Raw genomic sequence first — 10,505 nt, forward strand, 5'->3', positions numbered from 1 at the left:
TTAACTACAGTAGATCAGAATACAAAATTGAATCAATGGTATAAATTGTTTACACCGTCCAGTTGGAGGCCTTCAAACTTATCTACTGGTAATGCTTATGCTGAAGTTCCTTCCTGTACCGACGTGTTACGACCCTAGGCCTCTTAGGTTGTAACAAAATCACAAATTCAACTTCTCTTTATATTATAGGTCCAAGGAATAGATCCCACGAAAATCATCACCTCATTACTATGGGGTATATTAAAATACATGCAGTAGATTTAATTACAGAATATATTAACAAACAATAAAACAAATATATCAGTTATGTACAAAAATAAACAAATACAAACTAAATCTGATCAAATAAATGACTTAACCGAGTGACAAAATAATGAACATAAAAGTAAAGACTAAACACTTATTTAGTTTAACCACTACCATGAACAACGTGGTATATCCACCACACGAAACCTCATAAATAAGTAAGTTATTTTCCGTGGAACTCTAAAATATGATTAACAACAACCTCACATATAATACTTTGTGTTCTAAAAGTCGAGCAAGGTTCACACGTTATACCACTAGAAATATACTGTACAATAAGGAAGGAGGTACTTAACTTATCACTGCCGGCCCTATACTTGGGTCACGACTCACGCGGCTTCGGGGGTAAACAAAGCGAGCAGAAATGACGTCACAAACAAAAGACCTTCACGTTGCAAATCTACAACAAACCATTGAACTCTCACTCGTAACACGACGTATATTCACAATTCTATGTTTCTTCTTGTTCAGTCAAATAATCATGAACGTGGATTATATCTTTTTCACATATTTTTATATACGGTACACTTTCTCTGCACTGACATATACAAAGGATTGTTTCCTCTCCTTCACACACACAGTTTGGCTTCATAGTAAGTATAAAGATGTTCAGTACTATTTACATAAATTTGATCTTGAACGAACCTTATCAAGAACAGGCTGAAATGTGATACTCACTTTGATCCGATTCATTTATGGCAAGGCTCAAATCCTTTTAAAAATGGCTGTCAGTGTGTCAATGGGCGAATTTTCTCACATGTATACGAAGAAAATTCATACCTTCATGTCGTCAGCAGGTGTACAGTACGTACCGTACATGACCAGTGGTCGACATGATTCGCGTTTAGAAATTTTATGGTAATGTAATGAGCTACACACACGTCGAGTATGTCAACGCAGCCAGTTATTTCCTCCCGCAATAAAAAAAACATGATACAATGAAGGAAAATAGACAACTTTGTGTTCGTATTACATGCAGACACATGAGCTATGGTAAGTTATGACACTGGCAAATGCAGACTCACAGGTATATTAAGCATACGGGCAATCTGTGAGGAAATAAACGAAGCAGGCCTTGATGGACGAACACACAGTAAACGCAGATAGATGGCTTTATAATTCACAAAATTGCCAAACAGACACAATAACAGTGATACCGGGATAGAGCCACTGAGACAGACAAGGACAAATTTCCAGGTCAGTTGATACACATTAGTATACGAATGATGTATTTTTATTGCCCAACTGTAACTGCCAGACCTCCGAGCCTCGGATATACGTAAAATGATTTCATAATGTTGAAGGAAGTGGATGAGATGGACAACATTCTCAGAACTGCTTTGAACGATGCTGTAATGCGCAGGTTCTCCTATTGTGATTGGTCTCTGATGCATGCAAGGAACCTTTACTTCTAGCCACTCAACCAGCAGCCTCATGAATATGCAATTTGATTCATATCCCTATTAACAGTGTAACCATGGGACAATAACTGAATAGGTTCTAGCGGCGTTTAGGAGTGGGGAGGCCAAGTGGTGGTGATACAGCTTGGGAAGACCTGATGGTAATAGGATATGGGGTGACCTGGGTGTAGAGTGGGGTGAGGAAGAGCTAGTGATGGCAGTAGTGTGGAGAGATATAAGATTGCATGGCCGAGTACGGGATAGATAATGATCATAGACATGGCTGTAGATAGTTTTATTGCGTCGCTGAATAAATGGTCGCGGCTAGAAGAGAGGCAAGTGTCTGTGTGTTTGGGGAAGGGGAGAGGAACTCAATCTCGGTATTTTTTTTCTACACTACATTATTTTCATCAAACATATATTTGTTTTCCTACCATATCTCACATACTTTATCTCAGGCACGGGCTTTCACTACTGTCGTTATCGTCTGTTTCACGAGCCAAGCGACGTAAACATCATAAATCACCGAACTACAACTTCCTGCCGCAGCTCCTCCCTGCTTCGTCAGTATCCGAGCGATATACATGTGGTACACCAGACATTGTGTGAGTCAGTGTCGCTGCCCTTGAGGAACTGAAGTCTCCACACACCATGAAGCTGTTTCCGTCTCTCTGCAGGTCTTCCAGTCACTCTTCCAAAATTTGCTACGTCAGTATCATATCCTCCACGATATAGACTTTCTTCGGTGGCATAAAATATCCACTACCTCATGCGACGCCTGACGTCTTTCCACACTTCCTCGTCAGTTCATCCTTCCTCACAACTGACAGCTATACCCCCTCGCCTATTCAACCTTCAACTTTTTATATTAGTTCAGACATTAAGTAGAAACCATCTAGTCAAACAAAAAAGACGTCGCAGGATCCTAGCCTACAGCAATTTAGATTCCGCAATTTCAGTTTAGGAACTGCATATTGGGACTACCGAAATAGTTAAATGATGCTGTCCATTAATTCTACTTGACAGTTGTAAACAGTGTATCGCTCGTTACTATCATGTTATACAACATAAAAGTGGGGGAAATAGTTTTTAAACTTACTTCAAGCTTATACATAATTTATGTTACGTACAATATTTTGTTATTCATACCATCTTTGGCAAACCTTTAAATTATAGACAATTTCGAATGTTACGTTGGGTTGCACATTTCAAATTTGTGGAAAATAGATCACCTGCAGTAGAAGATAGTCAAGGATTTACTGTGCAATGGAAGTGTTGTCTTTAAGTGTCAGTCGAAGGTTACTGGCGGAACAAGTTGTCCCGACAGAGGGAACAGGTCATCAGAAGCCCCTGGGAATACAGCATGTCGCAACATCAGCCTCACCAGTTAACTTCAGATGAATTTCACGAGCTTATCATAAACAAAAACTAAATGAAAATTTCTACAAAAACAAATACGAATGACTCAAAATGTGGACACAAAATTCCCCCGGTGCAAATAAAAACAATTTAGTAGATCAAATTTGAGGAAATACGAGGCTACGTTTGGGCGGCGATGACATTGATCAAACCCGTGAATAAAACTAATATATTTATTTCTCCTTGCCCACAACAAGGACACACGTGCAACAATAGACTGGCAACGGGAGGAAAACTAGATTTAAATTAAATAGGCATTTGGCTTTCGTGACAAGACTGATCTCCGTCGTTGCTAGTTTTTCTTACTGATTCCTTGGAGAATGAATTCAATGGAATACGTCACACTTAATTAAAATCGTAAGAATTCTGTAAGGTGTCATAATGGAGTATCTCATACTCTTTCTATTACACACATGGAGTTGTAGGGGGTCGCCATATATACAACAGTCTTGAAAACAGAAATCGAAACAGCTACAATCTATGATAACCAGTACAGGGTGTCGTGATAGTCCATTTGTACTTCACTCGTCTTTGTCATAAAGTAACATCACAGTACATAGGTTATCTCAGTCAGCCTCTCTCTCTCGAGACTTATTAAATGTCTAGCTTCAACTATAACTGTTACCATCGGAAATTTACAAAACAATTCGATATTCTTGCATCATATCTCTTGCCTTAGAAATTTCCAAGGTTAACATCCTCTTGTATGCCATTGCAATACAGTATTACCTCCACTACCATCATCATTAGCTGACGGGACGTTGCTGTCACACAACGAACACGCAAGGAGGCGGCACCGCCCATCTTATCTTAGTGTATACAGGTTTATGCTGTTCTGAATATTTCATGTGTACTCGCTCGCCATGTTATAAAAAAATAAATAAAAAATCTTCTTTACCAGTCCCCGATCATCTCTTATTTTTCTTCTCTTCGCCTCACGAAGCTGTTTTTCTCCTGTCATTCCTCTCAAGAGTCATGACTGTCCTCATGTCCTCCGTTTCTCTCCTCTCCTTTCCCTCTCTTTCCCGATGCATAAAAGTCAAATTCGTGTATTTATCCCTTTAACAATAATATCAGATTTTTTTTTTCAGCGATGTATAATCCTGAAAAGCGATTACCATTCCAGATAGAATACTTACGATGTCAGGAAACATTTGAATATACGAGATCTGATAACATGCGAAGTTTCATGTCTTCTAATTAAGAAACTTGCAATTTTGATCAACAAGTTCTTTATCATTAATTTAAACTTAACCTACGCGATTACACCTAAAGCGAAGGAGTAAGATAATCAAGATTATCCCCCAAGTGCGCCGAACACCGTACCTACGCACCTTGACATATGACTTGTCAGGATTTACAGACCATTCATTGATCAGGTTCAACCATCAAGGTTATTCAGCACTTAAAATTAAATATCGCGCATATTAAGTATTTCCTCGGGTGAACAGCAACACATTTCAAAGTTGTAAAATGTAGATGAGTAAGATTTTCGGAGCCAAAGTTGTCCATCCCTAATCCCTATACCAGTTACCTCACTTTGTGGAACTTAAGTACACATGATTTTTACAGCCTGTTCTTTCAGTTCACGATTTTGTTATATTTTGTCACAAGATTCGTAATATTCACTCAAATTGTTACTAAATCTGTAAATTAAATTTCAAATATATAGGCCCTAAGTTTTAATAGCATTTGCTGTTTGTATCTCACCGATACCGTCGTTGCGATTGTTACTTTGGCAACAAGTAGATAAGCATATCCGGAGAGACTTATAGTGGGAAAACACGCGTAGGACGACGAAAACAGCCCTGGGTAACGACTGACCATTGTCAGATGTGAGAAGGGTGTTATCTAGTGTATATAATACCCTACCAAATAGTGTAGGTTTTCTCCAGGTAGTGTGGTTTCCTACTGTGCTAAGAACAATAAAGAACAACAAGGGACAGGCCAACCACCTGAACAGCTATTAAGCTGATTTTTGTGACCGCCAAATCCATTGCTCCACCTAGTAAAAAACCACAAGTTTCTTCCCTAGAATCCACAATACAGTGTTTCAGAACGTTGTATTTTGTTTCACTCTACACCGACACATTGCATCTTGTGGTGAATGGGAGGGAATACAAGTAAAAAGACCAGGACCGTTGTATCAGGCATATATTGCAGACACCCTGTTAAATGCGGCAGCAAAAATTACGTCATCTAAGGCACCGCCCCCAACACCAGCAGGGATTCACGGAAGGTGGATGACGTGCCGGGAAAACACGTCGCCACCATCAACTGAGTACTCAGTCCGAAGTTTCCTCTTCCCTAATTTATTGAGAACTGTATGATGACGGAACTGAGTAAGGTGTGTGTACGATTCTGTACAGGTGTGTACAGTGCTTGTGGTCTTGCACTGAGTGTCTTTACTCTTTAGGAAGTTACCTGCTCCATGTTTAGGTGAAGGTAGTGAATGAGACGTATTATGACGGACAAGATGAGGGTGAAGGCTCAATAACACCTCCCTCTCCTCCTTATGACCTTCAGGTAGGGTGGAGGGAAGTGTTCACTGCGAGTGGCAGAATATCGGAAAACACACTGGTTATGCCTACGGTACCCCGTACAGTCAGCTGTGAGGGAGACAAGGAAGAAAGACATCATAATACTCTTTAACATTACCTTCTATTATTATTATTTTTTTAGTTTTCTCGCTTTAACAGGAGATTGGGTCGGTTAAAATTTCGGTTCTCTTAAGGCAGCAAACGATGTTTTATGAATTTATACTTACACATCACGAAAAATTCTATTCTAGAAATCTAAGCATGACATAGATCAGAGCAATTATATAGGCCAACATCCCCCGTTTTGCCTCCTGTAATCTCGTGGACACCACTTACCTACATGTTGCCTTTCTGATTGCAGACTTTAAGATTTAAGCTCAGCCAATCGTCTAACAGCAGTCCACGAAATACTAATCTTCGAAAAACCATATCAATGAAATGCTTGTTGATCATTCTCGCAAGGATGGCAATATGACATGCCTCTGCTCAAGTGGCTTACCATGCTTCTATTTAATTACTAGAAGTTTGCACATATTCAGTAAACACAATTTACACTCAATACTATATCACAAGTTCTTAAAAAAAAATCACTGGAGTCTCATATATCTAAATTAAACAACCATGCTATTCGAGCTAGCGAATGTACAATAGCTAAAACAACTGTCTGTGCAGGTGGTGGTCGATATGCTCCGAAATTTTACGTGACTAGTGACAACCCTCATATACCAAAATTTATCGTCCATGGTCTCATATTGTTCCCACAAAGTATGCACAGAGTTGTTTTAGCTGCTGTACAGTAATATGTTTCTATCAGGAAATGTGTTTAATAAAGTTAAGTGGCTAGAACGTATAATTCCCAACAATTTACACATATAGCTCAAGCATCCTTTATGAACCCCAAAAAGAGATCACAAACATTTTTATACATACGTATAACCTTTGGCACCAGTAAAAAAAATAACTAGCAGCAACTATGTTAGATCATCTATGTAGGTGTGTGTATAGGTAAGAAGAGTTGTGTGGGTGTGTTGTATTTCTTATACGTGATTATAGACCTTTACCCTTATGGTAGTCCCTGCTGCCATATGGCATCACAAAAATTGTGAAGTTCCAGGTTGCTGATCTGACTTTCTGCCTCATTTGCAGGGTCTCAATTGTTTCTCGTATTACTGACAACTCAACATTCATATATGGGTTTCTCACTTTTGATCTTTTTCTTCATTTTTGTATTTCTTTGTTTATTATTATTAGTGTTATTGTTATTATTATTTAATTTTTAATATAAATTTTATTTACTATGAACTAATCATTATTATTATTATTACATTTTTGCCCTCCAGGCCCCGATGTGGGTCAGTGACCTGTGCCCGGGTGGGGTAATCCCCGTAAAAAAAAATACTCGTGTGTGTGTGTATATATATATATATATATATATATATATATATATATATATATATATATATATATATATATATATATATATATATATATATATATATATATATATTGAATCTTATTCGCCACTTATCAGCTTACTAGCCGTTTGGGCACTCTAACCAGTGTTAGTACCAATAAATGTCCTCGGGATGAAAATGAGTGACCGTTTTAAAATGTGCAAGTACAGTATGTGTGTGTGATAATGTTTACAGATATGAACATACTGTATATACCTGTAATGTGCTTGTGAGCGTATATGTCAGTGTTTGTCAATTAGTGAATGAAAGATAGAGAACGTTAAAGTGTAGAGGGTGGAGGAGAAGAGGAAGGGGGGTGGAAGCAAGTGAGTATAGGAAGGAGGATGGATGACCTTGGTCTAGGTGGTGGTGGGGAAGAACCACACCACGGCGTGTTTCCCAGACGTAATAGCCACTAATACACACACACACACCTTACCTCCTTCTCTTTACAAATCTCTCCCTCATCCCTAAGTTCATCCATTCATGATCAAATTATCGTGTTATTAAATTTATTCTCTTTCTTGTCCTTCCGTTTACCTTGAGTACAGTGCACCTGTATGTCATCTGGGTATCTTGTGAACGTGATAACACGGAAAATTGACATAGACTTCAATTTAACGTGATATGTGGAATATAGCCTAATACTATTTCGAAGACTCACACATGTCCCCAGGTAGGGTCGTCCTCTACACTGATGGCTCTGTTGACCCCGCTACAGGTAGGGCCGGGGCTGGTGTCTACATCTCCCGTCCTGACCGCCCCTGAGCCTATCAAACTCTCTCTCAGAGTTTCTGATGGGGCATCCACCACTCAGGCTGAACCGATAGCCCTCCTTGCTGAGGAAGAAGCCTGTGGTTTCTGTCTCGTGCTTGTCTGCTGCGAATCCAGGTCTGCTCTTGACGGGATCGCATTTGGATCAGGGGAAAATAAGGACCTCATCCTCCGAATACAAGGGTTAACATCAACACTTCAGGATGTAGGCCGTCCTGTGACATTCCTATGGATACCCAGTCATGTTGATATCTTGTGGAATGAGGAAGCAGATGGCCTTGCCAAGACTGGCCGTAAGAAGGCCACACCTGACTACGATGCTCCTCGAATACTTTTACAGCTTGGGACCTAAATTCACCGCAAACAGAGAGAAGCGCGGGAAGGAGCCATCCCCCTGGACTCCCCGCCCACCTGGTACGATATCCTCCATAAACTCGCTGACCTCTAGTACATCTATGGGAAAGGGTCGCAAAAAAGGGACGTGATTGCTGCCCGTATCATCACCGGTTATGCCTTTGCTTGGGAGATTGGTATCCCAGCCTACCCTGAGATAATGCGCTTGTGCATTATGCAGAAGACCCGACAGCCGCACCCTTGTCCACTACCTCCTATGATGTCCCCACACACAATGCTTCTGTGACACCTGCTGGACCAACACTCCACGACCCCCTGACGGAGACACGATGATCCTCCCCATACTGGCCAGATATTATGTAAATAATATTGATGATGTGTTGAAGGAATATCCTTCCTTCCTTAGGCTTTAGTAAGCCCCTTTATAATATTTATATATACTTGTGACACTTGCCAGATGCTTCTGGTGTTATTGCAGAGGGGTACCTAGTACCACACTAGGACCCGTGGTTCCTCTAACAAGGAATAAAATAATTAAATTGAATTTAATTGACTGAAACATTACTAATAGTCAGTATTTTTCCTCTATAGTCTGGGGTTACAATACGATAAATATATCTTAGGTGATACTGTTACCAATGCACAGGACAACAAAACAACCAATCTGTCCTTATCCTTAAATGTACACCACAAGGAGCCACTTCACCCCTTCTTCCACTAGAACAGTGTTTTTCAAACTTTTTTTACTGCGACCCACAGCCAGAACAACAATTTGAATTGCGACCCATTAAACCTAAGTGTAATGATATGAAATGAGTAAATCAAAGACAAACACTGTTCACAATTTTCCTTTATTTAGCATCGACAAAATTCATGTAAATTTCTCATGATCCATTTATATTTGAATTATATGTATCCAATTGTATGAAAATAAAAATATTCTGATTTATTTTTGCGACCCAATTTATTTATTTCGCGACCCACTGAAGGGTCGGGACCCATAGTTTGAAAACCCCTGCACTAGACCACCCTTACCACCTCCTCCGGGCTGCCCCCACCACTCACCCCTTCCTCCCAGGTCGCCCTCACCACTCACCACCTCCTCCAGGCTGCCCTCACCTCCTCCCCCAGGCTGCCCTTACCACTCACCCCTTCCTCCCAGGCTGCCCTCACCACTCACCCCTACCTCCAGGCTGACCTCATCACTCACCTCCCTCCTCCCAGTCTGCCCCCACCACTCACCCATTCCTCCCAGGCTGCCCTCACCCCTAACCCAAGTCGCCCCCACCACTCGCCTTCCTCCGGGCTGACCTCACCACTGCCCCTTCCTGGCTGACTCACCACTGCTCCTTCCTCCGGGCTGACCTCACCACTGCCCTTCCTCCGGCTGACCTCACCACTGCCTTCCTCCGGCTGACCTCACCACTCGCTCCTTCCTCCGGGCTGACCTCACCACTCGCCTCCTGACCTCACCACTGCCCTTCCTCCGGGCTGACCTCACCACTGCCCCTCCCTCACCACCGCCCCCTCCTCCGCCTCACCACCTCACTCACCACTCTCCTTCCTTGACCTCACCACTCCCTCCGGCTGACCACCACTCACCTCCGGGCTGACCTCACCACTCGCCCCTTCCTCCGGGCTGACCTCACCACTGCCTCCCTCCGGGCTGACCTCACCACCGCCTCCTTCCTCCGGCTGACCACTGCCTCCTCCGGCTGACCTCACCACTGCCCCTTCCTCCGGGCTGACCTCACCACTCGCGGCTGACCTCCCCTCCGGGCTGACCTCACCACTCACCTCAAAGTCGCCCCCACCACTCACCCCTACCTCCGGGCTGACCTCACCACTCACCCCTTCCTCCGGGCTGTCCTCACCACTCACCCCTACCTCAAAGTCGCCCCCACCACTCACCTCTACCTCCAAGCCACCCCAACCCCAGGATTCCCCAACCATTTACTCCTTCCTGCAAGTCACCTTCACTACCCCATGCCACTCAAATATTTTTTGGCTGATACTCTATGCCATCATCCCTTCAATATATTGCTCCACCTTTCTATTGCAGTGAAGCAAGCACATCTCCCATAAACACCATCTTTATTCTCCTCATTAACTTATACAGTACACCCATCTCGGGGGAACCTCTCCTTATCGACAATTTACATCATCTCCACCATTCAAAACACTTATAACCCTAGCAATTACTAATCCTCTCAGATAACTTATTTTTTAGCTTGAATTTGATATAATTTGCCCTCTTC

The sequence above is a fragment of the Homarus americanus genome, unplaced genomic scaffold (assembly GCF_018991925.1).
Source record: "Homarus americanus isolate GMGI-L3 unplaced genomic scaffold, GMGI_Hamer_2.0 scaffold46226, whole genome shotgun sequence".
Lineage (NCBI taxonomy): Eukaryota > Metazoa > Arthropoda > Malacostraca > Decapoda > Nephropidae > Homarus > Homarus americanus.